We start from the raw sequence: 20,779 nt of genomic DNA on the forward strand, positions 1-20,779 counted from the left end.
TGTGTGTGACTTACTAGGCTCATCACTAATTGGCAATGAGATATGATATTAACTCTTAATATCATCAAAACTCTTTCTTACCATAAATGATTTCTCTAAATCATTTTAGGCATCTCATAGACCATGGTTGACACCTAGTATAGCATGCCATGGCCACCCAATCAGTAACAAGGAATACCTTTGAATGAACCTATAATCATATGTTACTATACACTAGAATCTTTCTGTTACAAAATCCTCATTCGAACTGGAGTCATGGTTTATGTTAAACCCAATTTACTATAAATATTATATTCTCTTTTAATTTTAGTTCTTGATTAATTAGATTTTCTTGTCAGAAACTCTTTTCTGACTAAATCTGTCTGTTCTGGTCAGGAACTTGAAACATCAAGAACAATTAAATGAACATAGGACTTTATCCCTATTTACTTAGGGTAACAGATTCCATCTTGATCAACACCTACCTCTATATATAACTAGTAGGAGCCAACACATGCCCATATACCCATACACAGTACAAGTATGAAAGCAGTATCAAATCAAATCACCTATATACAAGATAATTGTGTTATCTCAGGTTTAAAGATTATATGCACTGATATGATATATGACAATGCATTGACAAGAGTAAACTCTATGTGCTTGTCATATGTGTCACTGGTTTGGCCTACTTATCATGTATAAGTGCCTATCATGTTTGTTATATGGCATGAGACTCACCATTCCATCTTATTTATATCTCATATAAATACCTTGGGAATAAACATGATTATAATATTTCTGGATAAGTCATGTCCTTATTGTGAAGTATCCTCGATTGTGAACCAATTTATGATACTTTGTGCTAGAAATACTGTTACTCATATTCTTAACAACTTAAGAATATAATTTCTAACAAAATATCAATGGACCTTTAAACCAATTTATGATACTTTGTGCTAGAAATACTGTCACTCATATTCTTAACAACTTAAGAATATAATTTCTTACAAAATATCAATGGACATTTTCTATTATACATAAATACATTATGTAAACGAAAAAGTAAAATTGCCTTTTATTAATAAAATATGTACAAGATACATACTAAATGATATGCTCTAGGGTATACTACTAACAATCACCCACTAGCACTAGAGCCATTCATTACAATATCTTATACCCATCTTCTCAAGATGTCTGTCTAACTGAGCTTGTGACATAGGCTTCGTGAATAGATCAGCTAGATTTTCAGCTGATGCTATTTTCTGTATGGCTACATCGCGTCGCCCAACTATTTTTCTGATAATGTGGTAGTGCCTTTCTATGTGTTTGGATTTCTGATAAGACCGAGGTTCCTTAGCTTGTATGATTGCTCCATTATTGTCACAGTAGAGTGGAACTGCTGACTCAATGGAAGGAACTTCTTTATCCAAACAGCTTCTTTTGCAACATCTGATGCAACAATATACTCAACCTCTGTAGTGGAATCAGCAGTCGTACTCTATTTGAAACTCTTCCAACTGACGCACCTCCATTACAAATAAACACAAACCCAGAGGTAGACTTTCTATCATCGATATCTGATTAGAAATCAGAATCAGTATAACCATCCAATTGCAAGTCACCACCTCCATAAATCAAGAATAATCCTTAGTTCTTCTCAAGTACTTAAGGATATTCTTGACAGCTGTCCAATGTTCCAAACCTGGATTGGATTGAAACCTGCTAGTCAAACTAACAGCATGTGCGATATCCGGCCTAGTACACATCATTGCATACATTAAACTTCCAATAGCTGAAGCATATGGAATCTTGGCCATTTTATCTCTTTCTTCAGGTGTCTTTGGAGATATTTCTTTAGAAAGGTGGATACCATATCTCACTAGTAACAATCCTTTCTTGGAATCAAGCATGTTAAACCTCTTTAACACCTTTTTCAATTATAGACTTTGAGATAAACCAATTATTCTTTTCGCTCTATCTCTATAGATGTGAATTCCAAGAATATAGGTTGCCTCCCCTAAGTCTTTCATGGAGAATGTATTTGACAACTATACCTTTACAGCTGTCAACATACCTATGTCATTACCTATCAACAGAATATCATCCACATATAAGACAAAGAAAGTGATAGCACTATCACTAACCTTCTTATATACACATGGTTTATCCACATTTTTTATAAAACCAAATGATTTAATGGCTTCATCAAAATGGATGTTCTAACTCCTCGAAGCTTGTTTCAACCCATAAATGGATCGCTTTAGCTTGCACACCTTGGAACCATCTTGGGATTCAAAACCCCTAAGTTGTTCCATGAAAATATTTTCTTCAATGAATCCATTGAGCATCCATCTGCCAAATATCATAATCATAGTATGCAGCTATTGCTAATAGAATCCTGATTGATTTAAGCATGGCAACAGGCGAGAAAGTCTCCTCATAGTCGATTCCTTGCCTCTGGCAAAACCCTTTTGCTACTAGCCTTGCTTTATAGGTCTCTACTTTTCCATCAGAACCAATTTTTTTCTTGAAAACCCATTTATTCCCTATAGGTACAATACCTTCAGGTGAGTCAATAAGATCCCAAACTTGATTCTTATACATGAAATCAATTTCGGATTTCATAGCTGCAATCCATTTTGAAGAGTCTATATCTGATATAGCTTCTTCATAGGTAAGTGAATCATCTTCATGATCTACTTCTTCATGAGTAAACAACTCTTGTTCATCTTCATGAAGGAAAACATATCTCACTGGTGGGTGAGATATCCTAATTGATCTGCGAGGAATTACTGTAGATGTTTCATCAATAGGTGTAGGTTGACTAAATGGATCTATATCCATTTAATCTATTGGTTGGTCAGAATTCTCCAATTCTAACTCTATTTGTGTTCATTTGCCTCCTTCTTGAATAAACTGTTGTTCAAGAAATGTAATCTCTATTTACCACAACCTTTTGTGATGTAGGCAAATAAAAATAATATCCAAAACTCTCTTTTGAATATCTAACAAATCGACATTTTTCTGATCTAGTTTTCAATTTATCAGTGTTCAGCTTTTTGACATAAGCTGAACAATCCCAAATCTTAACATGCTTAAGACTTGGTTTTCTTCCATAACTCATAAGGTGTGGCAGAAACTGATTTTGATGGAATCCTATTCAGAATATGCAAAGCTGATTCTAATGCAAATCCCCAAAAAGAGATTGGCATATCAGTATAGCTCATCATACTATGTACCATATCTAATAGGGTACGATTTTTCCTTTTAGATACACCATTCAGCTGTGGCGTTCCTGGAGGAGTTAGCTGGGAAACAATGCCATGCTCTTTCAACTATTCATCAAATTCAGTACTTAAGTATTCACCTCCACGATCTGATCGAAGAGTTTTAATACTTTTTCCTGTTTGATTTTCTACTTCAAATTTAAAATCCTTGAACTTTTTAAAGGATTCATGTTTGTATTTCATTAAATACAAATACCCAAACCTTGAATTATCATCAGTAAAGGTAATAAAGTAATGAAAATCGCTTCTAGCTATTTCCTTAAATGGACCACATACATCACTATATATTAGCTCCAAAATATTTTCAGCTCTTAGTCATTGTCCAGCAAAGGGTGATCTAGTCATTTTGCCCTGAAGGCAGGATTCACAAGTTGGAGTAGGTTCAGAACCCAATGAGGATAAAATCTCCATTTTCTCCAATTTTGTAATCCTATCTTCTGCAATATGACCTAATCTTAAGTGTCAAATATATTTTGAACTTGAGTCGATTTTCATCATGACATTGCATTCTTTTAGATTGCTTGCATTCATTTTGTATTTATCATTATTATCCAAATAATAAAGACCATCATGCATATAACCCAAGCCAACATATTTATTTCTAAAATAAATATTGCAAACATCATCTGTGAACTGAAATTCATAACCATTTCTAGTCAAACTAGATATAAAAATGATATTCTTAAAAGCATTAGGCACATACAAAATATTATTCAAACACAAAACATGTCCACACATGTAAAAAAATTTAGATCCTATGGCTAAAGCTTCAACAATTGAGCCATCGCCAATCCGAAGTCTAACATCTCTAGCATGCAAGCTGCTACTGTTTTGCTAGTTTCTGCATATCATAAAAAATGTGAGAACTAGCACCAGTATCTAAAACCCAAGCTGTAGATGAACTATGAGCATCATCAGCATCTAAATAACAAGATATAGACATACCTTCTGAAGGTGTATCCTTCTTTTCCTTCAAAGAAGCAAGATACTCTGGGCAGTTTCTTTTCCAGTGCCCATCCTTCTGGCAGTGGAAACACTTTCCTTTGCCTCCATCAACTTTAATCTTCCCTTTCTGTTTGGCTATATTCTTGGAAGGTCCTGGAATTTGAGGTTTCTTTTTCTTATTGCCCTTCTTCTTGTTAGACTTTCCAGTAGAAGAAGATGCAATCAAAGTTACCTCTTTTCCTTTATTGCTCGGCATATTCTTTTGGGCAATAACAAGCATGTTAAGTAAACTAGCCAAGGTATATTCCTGCTTAGTCATATGGAAATTTATCACAAAATTCCCAAATGACTCAGGTAGGGACTGAAGGATCAAATCCGTCTGCAGTTAGAAATCCATGTTAAAGTCAAGATATTCCAGCTGCTCAATAAGCCGAATCATCTTGTGGACATGATCCTCAACATTCTGTCCCTCAGACATCCTCATGCGAAATAGCTGTCCAGATATCTCATACCTAGCATTCCTACTGTGCTCACCATACAACTCTTGCAGGTGAAGGAGGATCTCACTTGCATATTGCATATTTTCATATTGCTTCTGTAACTCATTACTCATAGAAGCAAGCATGTAACACTTGGCTCTCATATCATGCTCCTTCCACTTGTCCAAAGTATCATGTTCCTCTTGAGTGGCCTCTGGAGGTAAGAGACCAAGAACCTTTGAGTCTAGAACATATCCAATACGTTTTAAGTTCAAGACAAGTTTTAAATTTCTTAGCCAATCAGAAAGATAAGGTCCTGTCAACCTATTGTGATCAAGTATGCTCGCAAGGATATTGGATGGTGGTGGTTGTTGTGTGCTCATTATTATCAGAAGAATAACTGTAAAAAATAACTAGATTAATTAGTAAATGTGTCAAGTAATTAGCCAAAATAATTATGGTCTTTTAATTAAATTGGTCCTCCCACTAACTTAGCAAATCCTACACCTCCAAAGTAAGAAACAGAAATCCTAGTTGGATGGATTTCTAGTGAGTGATTGAATTCTTATAGTCTTATTAATCATCCTCGGGCACATCCATTATTGGAATTACAATAAACTATAAGTGAGCAACTCCTTGCTCATCACATCTCATGTGAGGTTCAATCCTTTACCTAGCCCCTAATGCTCAAAATCTCAGGCACATCCATTATTGACTTATCTTGCATTAGTTAAGTTGATCTCATTGAGCCAGTAAACATGCAAATAATTTTAATGTCCTCAGGCACATCCATTATTGGCCACCAAACCATTTACATATTTACAACATCTCATGCTTAATAATTATTCTTAAGAAACCTCTTAAATTAATTGCATCATATGCAAGTATTTAAAATTTCTTAAAATAATTACCTCAATGGAGGGCCCATGATATAATTACCTTAATTATATGATTTTCAACTTAATCATTTGTTTGGAAGATTTAGTGGTCGGCTTAATTACTATTATGGTCTCACTTTGCACATTATCCAATTAGCATGCATATATCATATACTTGTATATATTCCCATACATCTCATGCATACATGGATAAACATATAAAATGGTATGATCATGGACTTTCTAAGGGATTTAATTCTGAGCCACCAAGAATTGAATCAGGGCATTCCTAGGTGCATTTCATTCATTCATATTACAAGAGTTGCTGAAGGAGTACATAATCAATACTTAATCTTGAATTCCTCCCACTGGTCCCACCAATGCTCTTGACCTCCTTGATCTTCTTGCAATCCAATTACATTGTAATTCTTGGCATACCAAGGCGAATTTATAAGAACATGGATTTTAAAGTCCTCAAATAAATGAAATTATAATCCAAAATTATTACAACACTTATAATACATACCACCAAAATAAATTAATTAATTTACAACCCAAAGAAAAATAAAAGAAATAAATCCAATCACATTGGTCTTTTATTGTCCATGATCATCCATCATGCATATTATCGTTTAATAATTAAATAAAATATACATACTAAAATTAAATTGAATATCTCATATTCAACTAAAAAATTCAGATTTGAATCTCATTCAAACAAATTTAAAAATTCAGATTTGAATCTCATTCAATCAAATTTAAAAATTCAGATTTAAATCTCATTCAAACAATTGAATCAAAATTTAATTGTGTGATTAAAATTCTTAATTAAATGATTTAATTAAGTAAGGGCCTAATTATGGGCCTCAAAACCAAGCCCATGCATCAAGCCCAAAACCATGCGCATGGTTGAAGGGACCAAAGCATGCGCACCATTGGTGCACTTCATTATGCTGCCACCTTTGTTGGTCCAACCAGCAATGAATCAATTAATTTTTTATCAAATCACACAATTAAATCAAATATTAAACAATCTAAATGGCAAATATAATGGCTCTGATACCAATTGAAGGAGCAGAAGTATGTAAATTGTTAGATTAGAGCATTGAATTTCAAAAATTTCTTCTAGGGTTTCATGCATTATGCAACATCTATTATGTGCCTAATTAATCTCAATGCTAAATTGCATGTTAAAAACACTTTTAATATGTATTAGGATCCATGTTTATCATTTAAGATTTTTGAATTAACAAATTAATTCAATTGAACCCTAGTTTGAAAGAAGAAAATGTGCACTAACCTTTTGATGCACAAGTGATATAATTGCCACCTTCAGGAAGCACCTAGAACCCCAATTATTGTCCCTCTAGCTTGTCTACACTAATATCACCAATGGACAGCCCCTAAATCAGCTTCTCAAGCCTTGCCAACCAATTGTAATTTAGGTTTTTGCCTTTAGAGAGGTTGTAGATGTGTATAGGACACTAAAAACAATTTCTAGCAATTTTAATTCAAAGAAAACAATTGATTTCTCTATGAATTAATGAGAAAAGATGAAGAGAGGAGAGGGAGCTAAAGGTGGTGGCACCTATAGACAAAGAAGAAGAATGAGTTTTATTTTTCTTTCTTTTCCCTTTTATAATTAGGTCATTACTTAAAACCCTTGCCACACGTTATCACCACATTGCATCTTAATTTTAATTGACTTAATCACATTAAGCTAAGTCTCAAAACTAGACTTAATCTTGACTTTGATCATCTTACATGATTAGAAGACAAATGGCAAGTTTATATGGTGCCATGTGTCACCATCTCATGGTGCCACATGTCACCCTATGAAATGACCAAATTACCCTTATATTTTAATTTTGAGTTCTCAATAAAAAATCATTATTTCTTCTCTTCTAATCAATTTATATTAAATATAAATTAATTAATTAATCTTTATTAATTAATTTATCATAATTAAATTCATATTTAAACACTTTAAATATAAATTTAACTTGTACTATACATCCAATAGCCTAGATTTGATTTCAGGCCATGCTAGAGACTTTGCAATTTTATTGCAAACCAAACCTATTTAATTAATCAATTAAACTCTTTAATTAATCAATCAAATCACATTTAACTTGGTGATTAACTTGTGTATGTGTGTAACTTACTAGGCTCATCACTAATTGACAATGAAATATGATATTAACTCTTAATATCATCAGAGCTCTTTCTTACCATAAATGATTTCTTTAAATCATTTTAAGCATCTCATTGACCATGGTTGACACTTAGCATAGCATGCCATGGCCACCCAATTAGTAACAAGGAATACCTTTGAATGAACTTATAATCAATCATATGTTACCATGCACTAGAATCTTTCTATTACAAAATCCTAATTCGAGCTGGAGTTATGGTTTATGTCAAACCCTATTTGCTATAAATATTATGTTCTCTTTTAATTCCAGTTCTTGATTAATTAGATTTTCTTGTCAGAAACTCTTTTCTGACTAAATCTGTCTTTCCTTGCCAGGAACTTGAAACATCAAGAAAAATTAAATAAACATAGGACTTTATCCCTATTTACTTAGGGTAACAGATTCCTTCTTGATCAACACCTACCTCCATATATAACTATTAGGAGCCAACACATGCCCATATACTCATACACAGTACAAGTATAAAAGCAGTATCAAAATCAAACCACCTATATACAAGATAACTGTGTTATCTCAGGTATAAAGATTATATGCACTGATATGACATATGACAATGCATTGATAAGAGTAAACTCCATGTGCTTGTCATATGTATCACTGGTTTGACCTATTTATCATGTATAAGTGCCTATTATGTTTGTTATATGGCATGAGACTCACCATTTCATCTTATTTATATCTCATATAAATACCTTGGGAATAAATATGATTACAATCTTTTTGAATAAGTCATATCCTTATTATGAAGTATCCTAGATTGTGAACTAATTTATGATACTTTGTGCTAGAAATACTGTCACTCATATTCTTAACAATTTAAGAATAGAATTTCTAACAAAATATCAATGGACATTTTCTATTATACATAAATACATTATGTAAACGAAAAAGTGAAATTATCTTTTATTAATAAAATATGTACAAGATACATACTAAATGATATGCTCTAGGGCATACTAATAATATAGCATCCGGAAGCAATAATCAGAATCAGACTCAATTATGGCATATGCGTCTTAGTTATATGAGTGAAAGAGGATTATCTGTGTTAAGCAAGTGGGATTTATTGGACGGGCATAAAACAGAATCTATGGACTTTTGTGAACACTGTGTGTTTGGCAAACATACTAGGGTGAAGTTCGATAAAAGGGTAGTGTGCAAGACCATAGGAATGGTGGATTATATCCACTCAGATCTATGGGGTCCTAACAGAATTTCTTCCAAGAGCGGTGCCAGTTACTTCATGACCTTGATTGATGATTACTCTCGGATGGTGTGGGTGTATTTTTTGAAAATAAAAGATGAGGCATTTTCAACCTTTGTAAAGTGGAAGACGATGATTGAGAAGTAGACAGAAAAGAAGGTCAAGCGTCTTAGAACTGATAACGGGTTAGAATTTTGCAATCGTGAGTTCGATGCATTCTGCAACAATAAAGGTATAGTGAGACATCGCACTTGTACAAGGACACCACAACAAAATGGTATTGCAGAACGCATGAACAGAACGCTTTGTGACAAAGCACAAAGCATGCTCTCACATTCAGGATTGAGAAAGGATTTCTGGGCTGAAGCAATTAATATAGCCTATTTCTTGGTTAATAGATCTCTATCTACAACTATTGAGTGCAAAACTCCTTTTGAGATCTAGTCCTATTCACCTGCTGATTACTCTCAGCTGAGAGTATTTGGTTGCCCTGCTTATGCTCATGTGAGAGATGGTAAGCTTGAGCCGAGGGCAAGAAAATGCATATTTCTAGGGTATGCATCTAGAGTGAAAGGCTACAGGTTGTGGTGCAATGATCCAAAGTCTCCATAATTAATTATCAGCAGGAATGTGACATTTAATGAGTCTGTTTCATTGGAGAGTCAGAGGGAGAAGTCAATAGCAGAATCAGATCACAGTATTAGAGAACAGGTGGAGCTTGATATTGATACTTCAGCAGTTTAGTCCAGTGATTCAGAGGATGAGGTGTAAGATCCTGATCCATAAGAGGATGCACCTGAGCAACAGCAACAGGAACCATATAACATTGCAATTGGTAGAGAGAGAAGACAGATTAAATCACCGCAGAGATAAGCATATGCAAATCTAGTTGCGTTTGCCTTGTCCGTTGCTGAAACAGTTGATGTGCATGAACCTAGCCATTATAGAGAAGCTATTTATTGTTCAAATGCAGATCAGTGGGTCAGTGCTCTGAGTGAAGAAATTGAATCTCTTCACAAGAATCAGACTTGGGAGCTTGTAACATTGCCTAAGAAACAAAAACTGGTAGGTTGTAAATGGGTATTCAAGAAAAAGGAAGGCATTATAGGGGTTGAAGCACCTCAATATAAGGCACGGTTGGTAGCAAAAGGCTTTACTCAGAGGGAGGGGATTGACCTTAATGAAGTATTTTCTCTAGTTGTGAAGCACAGTTCTATCAGAGTCTTACTTGCTATGGTTACTCTTTATAATCTAGAGCTTGAGCAACTAGATGTAAAAATAGCATTTTTGCATGGTGAGTTGGAGGTGCAAATTTATATGAGTCAGCCTGAGGGATTTGTCATTCCAGGTATGGAAAACCGTGTTTGCTTGCTTAAGAAATCTTTATATGGTCTGAAACAGTCTCCTAGGCAGTGGTACAAAAGATTTGATACATTCATGGTTCGTAATGGCTTTAATCGTAGTTCATATGATAGTTGTGTGTATCATAAGAAGCTTTCAGCTGATTTCTTTATTTATTTGCTGTTGTATGTGGATGACATGCTTATTGCTGCTAAAAGCATGTCACAAATTAACATTCTGAAAAAGCAGTTGAGTGATGAGTTTGAGATGAAGGATTTAGGTGCTGCAAAGAAGATATTGGGAATGGAAATTACCAGGGATAGAAGTGTTGGGAAGCTTTTCTTGTCTCAATAGGCCTATGTTGAGAAAGTGCTTAAGCGTTTCAACATGAATAATGCTAAGCCTGTGATTGTTCTGTTTGCTACTCATTTCAAGTTATCTGTAGACATGTCACCAAAAATAGATGAGGAGATGGAGCACATGTCTAGTGTTCCCTATTCGAGTGCTATTGGTAGCATTATGTATGCTATGGTATGCACCCGACCTGACATTTCACATGCAGTTAGTGTTGTGAGTAGATACATGGCGTGTCCTAGGAAAGAGCATTAGTAGGCAGTGAAATGGATTTTGAGGTATTTGAAGGGTACTACAGATGTTGGTCTGACATTTGACAGGGCCAAGATGAGTGATTCAATTGTTGGCTATGTGGATTCAGATTTTGCAGGAGACTTAGACAAGAGGAGATCTTTGACAGGTTATTTGTTTACTCTTTCTAGAAGTGCTATCAGTTGGAAGGCAACATTGCAAGCTATAGTTATTTTGTCTACCACAGAGGCTGAATATATGGCTTAGCAGAGGCAGTAAAGGAAGTTCTATGGTTACAAGGTTTGGTGGGTGATCTTGGGTTGATACAGAACAAGGCAACAGTATTTTGTGACAACCAGAGTGTAATACATCTCACAAAGAATCAGATGTACCATGAGCAAACTAAGCACATTGATGTCAGATATCACTTCATTTGGGACATTGTATCTCAAGGGACTGTAGTTGTGCAGAAAGTCTCTGCACATGATAATCCAACAGATATGATGACCAAGGGAGTCCCAATCAGCAAGTTTAGGCATTGCCTAGACTTGATTGGTATTTATAGTGCTCAGAATGCCCTTGCGAGGGCATATGGCAAGATAGAGTGTTTGTGGTTATTTTGTTGATGATAGAGGAAATTCAAGCTAAGGGGAAGAATTGTTATGTTTGTGGCTTTGAATTTTTTATATGTTTTTCATGGATCCGAATTGTGACCCGACCCTAAAGTTTTTGCTCTGCGACTTGATTGGGATAAAAAGTGAGATCAGTGGTGGGCTTCGAGCCCGGGCCAACACACTGAGGTTAGGGTTTGAGAGTTCTAATTGATTGTATCTTGCTCTTTTTCATCATAGTGAAACTTTTTCTCTTGTCTTGCTTGTGGACGTAGATCTTATGGTTAAACTACGTAAAATCCTTTGTTATTCTTCTTTTCTTTTTAATACTGTGTGATTGTTCGATTTATGTGTGTGCCTTAGATTTGCGTGCTTGTTATAACAAACATGAATAATAGATTCTTCAACCATACACACTAGACACCAAGGATCAATATCAACCTGTCATCTTATTAGAGCTACTTTAGTTGGGATACAATTGTTGCCCAACCTCCAGAGAAAGTTCTTGACTTTTGGGGGTAACTTCAAACCCCAATTCTGCTTCCACGCAGTAGGAGCAAGAAAGATATTTTGAATAGGTTGCACCTGCATTAGTGCCCTATAACCACTACGAACAGAATAAATACCTTCGGGATCTTTCACCCAACATCAAGAATCTCCTAACCCACTGTGACCCAAAGGAATTTGCAATATCAAGCTTCTATCCCTCTCATTAAACCATGAATCTATCATTCCACAATTCCATCCACCACAGTTTGCCGGCAACAAAGTTGCAATATGAGCATCTTCAAGACCCAGAACTGCATCTGACTCAATCATTTTTAAAATATATTTATTAATAAAATATTTATCCTGTTAAAATTCATCAATTACAATTTTTTTATATAATTGGATCTAACAAAAACTCAAACTCGAGATCAAAGAGTACTGTATTACTACTGAATTAAAGTTTATTAGTTCTTTTTATAATAATTTAATATCTATTGTTTTAATATTTGTAATTATTTAATTTTTAAATTTAAATTAATTACTTTAATTTATGACTGACTTAAAATTTAATAGAATGATTATATTATTAATAAAAACATATTTTAAAATTAATTTATTTCTCTTTAAAAATGAAGAAATTAAATTATATAAATCATTTTAAAATAGTAGAATAATGAAACATTTATACACCACTTTTTTTTAAAGGTAAAACTATAAATTTAAACAAATGAATTAGATATATATATATATATATATATATATATATATATATATCATATGTATAGGTTTATACCTCAATCCTTTGAATTTCATCCAAAGCTTTTTATTTGAGCAAATTAATTCAATCTTACAAAATTAGTATTAATTTTATCCATCAATTTCAATTCTATAATCTAAACAAAAAAATTTGCTTTTATGATCAAAGTTTGTCCCAAAGTACATACGAAGAAAAATTAAAGATCCTTCAAATATAAATTATTATTTTTTTAGAAAAAAAAGTGATCAATTTCTTAGGAGCGTGTTTAATTAATTAAAGGCACATCCACAAGTGACACGGGCATATCCAGCCCAAGACAACGTTGGACGCTTCGACAGTTTTAATGAGAATTGCCTAGACTTTTGTTACCTCTGAGCTCCATTCAACACCCTGTCGTCGTTGCTGTTCTCTAAGCTTCAACATTTACGCAGTAATGTTATTGGCTTTGTTGTTTTTAATTATGGAGCTACATTCTCTCTCAATTATACATATATTTTTTTTGTTTTTATTTCAATTTAAAATTATAAATTTATATTTTTTTTGTTTGTCAATTATAAATTTATAATTTGAGAAATAATTTTCATATCAATAAATTTATGTTATGATATAAAGAAATTAAAAGTTAAATTTATAATATTGATTAACTGTTGAAAAATCAAATCACACAGTAAAAATAAAAAGATTTTCGGAACGCCAAATAATTAAAAAATAAAAAAGCTCCCAGCAAGATAAAAAAAAAATTTTAAATAAAATAAAATTAAAAAATTTGCCATATTTCGCGACCTCGTAAACAACAAAACGAACGTAACAAAATAAGCCTTGGGTCGCGATTCCCGGGAAAGTCACGAAACAAACAACTTTTTCTTAAATCATTATAAGGCAATGGCATCTCTTCCTCAACAATGCTACTCTCTTCCTTCTTCCTTTTTATTATGCTCACTGCAGCTGCTTTCTTTCTTTAGAACCTGTTATCTGACTCGCCGCTAATCCATGGTCCATTCCGCCCCCCGGAAGCCTCTTCCCAGTCGAGGAAATTCTCCTGGTGCTGCTTCTCGTCTGGTCATCCTCCTAGCCCTGAGAACCCTGTAATCATAGATAAACACTTCATAAAAAACATGACTTGTTCTCTAAACCCACTTCAAACTCGATCCCCAACTCTCCACTTAACTCCAAATCCGGGTTGAACTTCGTGGGTAGGATCCTCTCGCCGGGCCGTGTTTCCCCTATCGACTCCGACCCAACCGCCGTCGATTACATTCCAGAGATCGTCCCTGAGCCATCTTCATTCGTCGATTCAGCTTCGAAATCAAGATCCGAGTCTTTCCGGGGCAAGGATGTGGGCTCTTTATCACATTCGGGTTCGGGTTGGTTGGGGTTCGGAGCCATGTGGGGGCATGTTTGACGTTAGACTGAATTTGAGGGGGAAGAAGGGAGGGTCTTTGGTACTGGAAACTAGCTCGGAAGTTCTTTTTGCGAATTCGGAGGTTTTTGCGGGGTTGATTTTGGAATATCGGAAAGGGTTGGGGCCGACGGGTGATAGCAAAATCAGTAATGATTCGTCAAAGATGTGTAGAATAGAGGTGTCTGATGTAGAGAATTTGGGGGTTTTTAGGGACACGATTGAGCTAATGTTCGAGGATAATATTACTAAAAGACTCTTGAAGATTGGAGTTTATAGAGCCATTGATATACTTGAGGTTATTGTCCTCACCATTATGTCTTTCTTACATATATTATGCGTCGTATCAATGTTTTTGTTTGTGGGTATTGATGGAAATATTGTTTAATACTGTGGATATAATAATTTTGGATTTGATTGAAAAAAAAAAAAATCATAGCAGACTATATTTGGATTGCGGCATTTGTGGAAGAACATTGAATTATCAAACATGAATCATGAAAAATTGAGTTTGGGAAAGAGCATTTAGGCATAGTTTTTCATTCAAGTATGTGTACTTGTATCCTAGTCTACTCCTATAGTGTTGTTCTCTACTTTTTCTTGTTTGAATTTCATAGGGTGTCCAGCTACAGTCAATTTCTTGCAGCTTAGAGTTACTCTTTTTGAAGCACTTAGGAAGAAGATACAGATGGATGATATTTTAGGGTAGCCTTGTCACATTATGGCAATTGGGGAATAGTTCTTGATTCACGGAATCCAGTAAAATGTGGGCCAGTGTGGAGGTTTTTTTACGAGAAACCTCTATATAAGCTACCCTAGCAGCTGACTTATAGAAGAAATATGATCATACTACAGGTCTTAGTTCAAGTTGCTTATTATCCCTCATTTTTGGCTTATCATTACTACATCATGTTAAGAGTAGAGAAGGAAGAATATGGTGCCAAAAGTTTATCTAATATTCTAATTGACAAACGAGTCCTGCTATAAACTGTTTTGTGCTGTAAATATGTTATTTTGTCATAAAAGTAGCCATGCATCTTGGTATTCAAAATTAGGGGAATAAAGAAATACTTGCACAAAATGGACGATTAATGACTAGAGAAATCCAATCTTAGATGCAATTCTGAGTTATAGCCAATGTTTTATTTCCTTATGAATTATATACACAACTTCTAGCATTGGTGTCAATCATAGCCATGCTTAAGTTGGTGTAGAGCCATAGAGGATGATTGTACCAATTCTCCCAAATTAACGACTTGGCATATATTTGAGATTCAAGAAATCTTATTGCTGATGTGGCAACCCAATAAACTTTTTGGATTAAAATATAAGGTATTTCAACAATTTGGAAGAATTAGCATAAATCCTCCCTAGTCCTGCTGTAATCTACTGATAGAAGTTGTGTATGTAATTGATGCAAGATCAAACATTGGCCATAATAAAATATGGACTTAGGTTTGGATTTTTCTAGTTACTAGGCCTAAAACGGATACAAGTGTATCTAATATGGGATTTTAGGTTGCTAGTGGTATAACACAAGAAGCCTTAAAAAATGAATGATTGCAATCAATTGAAGATAAATTTCAGGAAATGTTGTCAAAGAAGTTTTGATTACATAGATCTTCTGAAGCAGTAGTCAAAAGCACAAGGGAAGGAAAAGGTGAAAACTAGAAAAACCGTGACATTAAATATTTTGACAAAGAATGTTGTGGGTAATATTCCATGAATAGGATGGGCTGAAAGAAGAGATCTGTATTAACGAATTCAGTTTTGAGATTAAGATTTTAGTAGAGTTGAGTTGAGAATCACTGTATTAGACAAATATGTAAATCATGCACCTGTGCTCTTGAACACACACATATTTGTATAGACGCAAACATTGACCTCTGTCTACGTTCATTCCCACATTCAAAAGTTATGTAAACTTGTTATGTTTCAACTTCTTCACTTATAATGATAAACTTGGTGAAATTCTTCTGGTTTTTATAAGCTTATGTAACTAAGTTAAGTTAGATTAGTGTTTCTAAAATTTTATCTCAACAACTTTGCAGTGGTACTAAATGAAATTTGATCATTGTATTTCTGATACTGATAACACTGCACTATATGCAACCGAAACTCATTCATAATACATCACTATGCTTTTTGAAGGACAAGCTTGTGCCACATTGGCTTTTCATAAGAAAATAATTAAGTGCTTAGGGACCCAATTATCCAGACACCTATCCAAGGTCTCACAGAATCACATTTGTTTCAAAATAGATGCAACTTAAAATGTTTCCATTAGCCAATGAAGCCCAGGGATGCTCTGAAGTATTCATAGCTTAAATTTCTCAAATTGATATTGTTATCAATTTCAGTCCCAAATTAAAATTATACATCATAACTTTTAAAGGGAAGTGATTAACTGCAAATAAATTTCAGGAACATATTGAGGTCACATCTCACATGTAGTTGATCCATAGAATGCATGGAACAGCCCTAATTGAGATTTTTTACTAAAGAGTACTAATGGTTAGTTGAACAATTCAAACTGATGAATCTGGATTGTGAATTGTGTTTGAGTTTGACAAATCTACTGGGCATATGAATAGCTGATATTAAAATTAAAAAAAAAAAAATTACTCTCAAATTCTGCATTTCCAACATATCAAATTTACTTGGCCTATGGATAGCTTGCACTACCTGGAACTCAAAAAAAGATTGTAAAATTTAGAGCCTATTTGGCATCCATGTTGTTTTTGGTTGTTGTTGTCCAGTAGTAAATCTTGAAAAACGAATTAATGAAACAAGTGAAAACAATTTTTGTGGTTTTTCTTTGTTGTAAAAACCTGCTTTTCTCTTTAAGACATCAAGTAACAAAAACAAACATGTTTTAATAATAATTAAAAAAAAAATTTGACAAAAGCTAGATCAGAATGAATACCAGAAGGGCCCTTTATTTGTGGCATAGAAAAATGATCAAAATTAGAACTAATAGGAACTTAAATTTATAGGAACTTAAATTTAGTGTTGTGCCATATATTAAAGAGTTTCGTATTTTATTGGTAATTGTGTTTATTCATCTAACAAGTTATTTTGAAACTATTCTAGGTATCTGCTGGCATCATGTTTACCAAAGGTGTTTTATCCTGTTTGAAATAACTTGAGGCTGTTCCTTGGTCTGAAGAAGAGGAAAAACTCAGGGTTCTGTTTTCAGTGTTTAAATTTGAGGAGACAGCAACTCAAGACATTTTGGCTAGACTCTACTTACGTAACTCAGTAAAATTCCAACAAAATTTATCTAGACAACTAGTTTGGTCTATCGCCACCTGTACATATGCCAATGCAAGAAACGAACTAAAGCCATTAGTTAAGGATCTTTTTTGCAAAAGCTCAATCTATGAGAAGGACCAACCTGAACTTAGTAAGGAGGATCTCTATATTGTTTGTCTGTCCTGTCTAAGTTCACTAGTCACCCTTTTGGAGGAGGCCTCCAACACTTCACCCAATCGGAAGGCAACAAAAAGAGAAACAGGTAAACCATTGCTTGAACGCTTCTCCCGACAAGTTGATAACATCAACTGGTTGCTAGAAATCCTTCTTGATCAGCAGATGGGCGAGGAATTTGTGGATATGTGGGCAGATCAAGGGGAACTGCTTAAAATGCACGAGACTACATCTCCAATGATCAGATACGAGCTTAGCAGGATCTCTGCAGCACTATTAATTGCAATGGGCACCAGAAAATTGCATTGCCGCTCAGAGGCAAGAACAGGGCTTCTCCAGGCATGGTTTCACCCAATGCTATCAGATTTTGGTTGGTTGTAGAGATGCAAAAAGGGGTTGGACATGTAGGCATTGGAAGAAGCCTTGGGTCAGATGCTCCTAACACTTCCTCGGAAGCAACAGTTTACGTTGTTTATGGAATGGTTCAGGTGTTTCTCCAAGCATGGGACTGAATGCCCCAATCTCAGCAAAGCATTCCAGATATGGTGGCGCGGATCATTCTTAAGAGGCTCAGAAACTTATGCCATTGAATCTAGGTAATGGGGGGAATCTAGTCTTGTTTTCTACCCCTGTAACATTGCCAATGATAGATTGAGGATTCTGAAATAACTGGAATTGAATAATGTAGATTAACCATGAAGAATTATTGTAATAGCCGGTAGAGATAAAATGGCAACATATTTTCTAAGAGATTGTCTGCATCTTTATCAAGTGGGATCATCAGAAACTTCAAGGAAGCATGTATGGTAGTTCCTTTTCAGCATAGAAATTATTTGAGATTTTAAGAAACTTCAAGAAATTATTTGAAGACAAGGTAAGTTTATCATGTCAATGTAAGAGAGTGTGCTTTTAAGATTCGTCGGACGAGGAATGGAGATTTAAATTTGGTGTACAAAAACTAATCCAAAATGCTCTTAACAGTAATTATCAAAAAAATTTTGAAAAAAAAGCACTAGTGATTTCCACCGCTTGTGATTACGACAAACGTTCAGTTTCATCATCTCATCATATTCTTCAGCTTTTGCAATTCGTGTCGTGTTTATGTGGAAGTTATGGCCATTGGCCGACAAGAAGAGTAATACGACTCCGATTCAACCTTTAAAAAATCAATGAATGAATGGTTGAGATTTTATTTTACATATATAACTAATTAAAAATTAAATTTGATTTTTATATTTGTAGATATTAAAGAAAATCCAAGTCATTTTAAACTGAAAATGATCTCTTATTTTATAATTGGTCAACATATAGAAAATAATTTCCATCAACAAGTTTTAATTTAATAATACTTAAATATCAATAAATTTTGATTATGCCATTATTCTTTTATTGAAATTAACGATGAAATTAACTACAGCTAAATTTTGTTGCTAATGTAATGATTAGCGACGGATTACCAGCAAAACATTTTCATCATTAGAATTTTTATCGTTGGACTTTCCATCGTTAATCTGTCCCTATGTCTCTTTTTGTTTAGTATTTACATAAAAAAATAATTATCTATTAATATTTCTTTCACTGAAATTTAAAAAAAAAATTCTACAAATCATATAATCCTTTTTTTAAAAAAAAATAAAATTTTATAAGAATTCAACTCAATTGATTTAATTTTTAAAATTAAAAAATTTAATTTATTTTAACTTAAAAAAATTTATTTTAAAAGAAATAAAAATTAAATATAATAATATGAAAATTTAATTAAATTTTTTTATAAATAATTTATTTAAAAAAAAGCCATTAATTAGGATATTAAATCATACCTAACAAATATCAATACATACCTTTTAAGTTTTAACATTAAAATAATAAATGTGAATCACCATGTGTCGTAAATAATAGAAAAGCATTTAACTTGAAAAAAAAAATTAAAGACGTAATATTCTAAGTTTTTTTTTTTTTTTGGACATTGTGGGATGGAGATCCTTTTATAAAGGAGTTGGTGGCACGGAGTCTCTTCCTAATAATTTTGATTTTTGTATTAATAGTAGATTATTTATTTTCATTTTTATTATTATATATATATTTTTTAAAAAAATCGGTGTTGATGTATGTGTTTTTTTTCAAGAAAAAGAAATTCTTTGGAGCTGTAAGTCATTATATTCTAAAAAATTATTTTCATCAATAAGTTTAATCACTCGCTTCTCCTTCGTTAGTTTAATATATTTAGTATGAAAATATTTTTAAAATATATTTAATGAAATCAAATTCCAATTGCTCTCATCCCATTGCATATGCTCTTTATCTCTCTATCTATATATATATATATAAATTCAAAATGCAATTCACCAAACCGACTTATAACATTCATGGCAATGACTGATTCGTTGATGCAACATGTAGCGTGAAATGTAATTTTATGAAAAAAGAACCCTTGTACATAATGAAAATATATTGAGTATTATAAAATTTTAAATTTTAATTTAAATGAGGATGAATTAAAAAGTATTAATTTAAATAAGAAATATATTTAAAAATTTAAAATAAGAATAATATTTTAGAGTTTTAAAAAAATTAAAAAATATAAATAAAATTTATTTAAAAAAAATAAATAATGTAATTAAAAAAAATTTATGAAATATGAAAAGTAAATTAAGTATACTTTTGATTTACGCACCGCGTCATTCGACTTCGTCTTAGTCCTCCTTGTGTACTCGACGTGAAATTTCATCCTGTCAATAGTGTTTCAAGCTTAAAAAATAGACTGATAACGCAATGACCTTGATGCTCATGAAAAGACTGAATCATAAAAATAGAGTCTTCCTGAAATAGGTTTGACTTTATTTTAGCTTTGTGACGATATTATCATTTTTATTTAACTTAAAATTAATATTATTAATATTTTTATTTATAATTTTAATATTTTAATTAACGTATTTCAACTTTGTTAAAATATTTTTTATTAATAACATAAAATATAAAATATTTATTTATATCTAAAAACTTAAAATTAATTATAAAATTTTCTGTTAATAATAATAATTATTTTAGTATTTTATTTATATTTTTAAAATTATTTAACTATCTTAAAAAATAATTATTTTCTTATTTCAATAATAAAATAAATGATATAATATAAAAGATTAATAATTATATATTTATTTAAATAATATAATG

General features: G+C 32.9%; 1 pseudogene; it reads left to right on the top strand.

Moving 5' to 3' along the window:
* Positions 1–10,227: 10,227 nt before the first annotated feature.
* On the top strand, positions 10,228–18,376 carry LOC110647622 (BTB/POZ domain-containing protein At2g13690-like; annotated as a pseudogene).
* Positions 18,377–20,779: the final 2,403 nt, after the last annotated feature.

Source organism: Hevea brasiliensis, chromosome 7 (genome assembly GCF_030052815.1).
Source record: "Hevea brasiliensis isolate MT/VB/25A 57/8 chromosome 7, ASM3005281v1, whole genome shotgun sequence".
Taxonomy (NCBI): domain Eukaryota; kingdom Viridiplantae; phylum Streptophyta; class Magnoliopsida; order Malpighiales; family Euphorbiaceae; genus Hevea; species Hevea brasiliensis.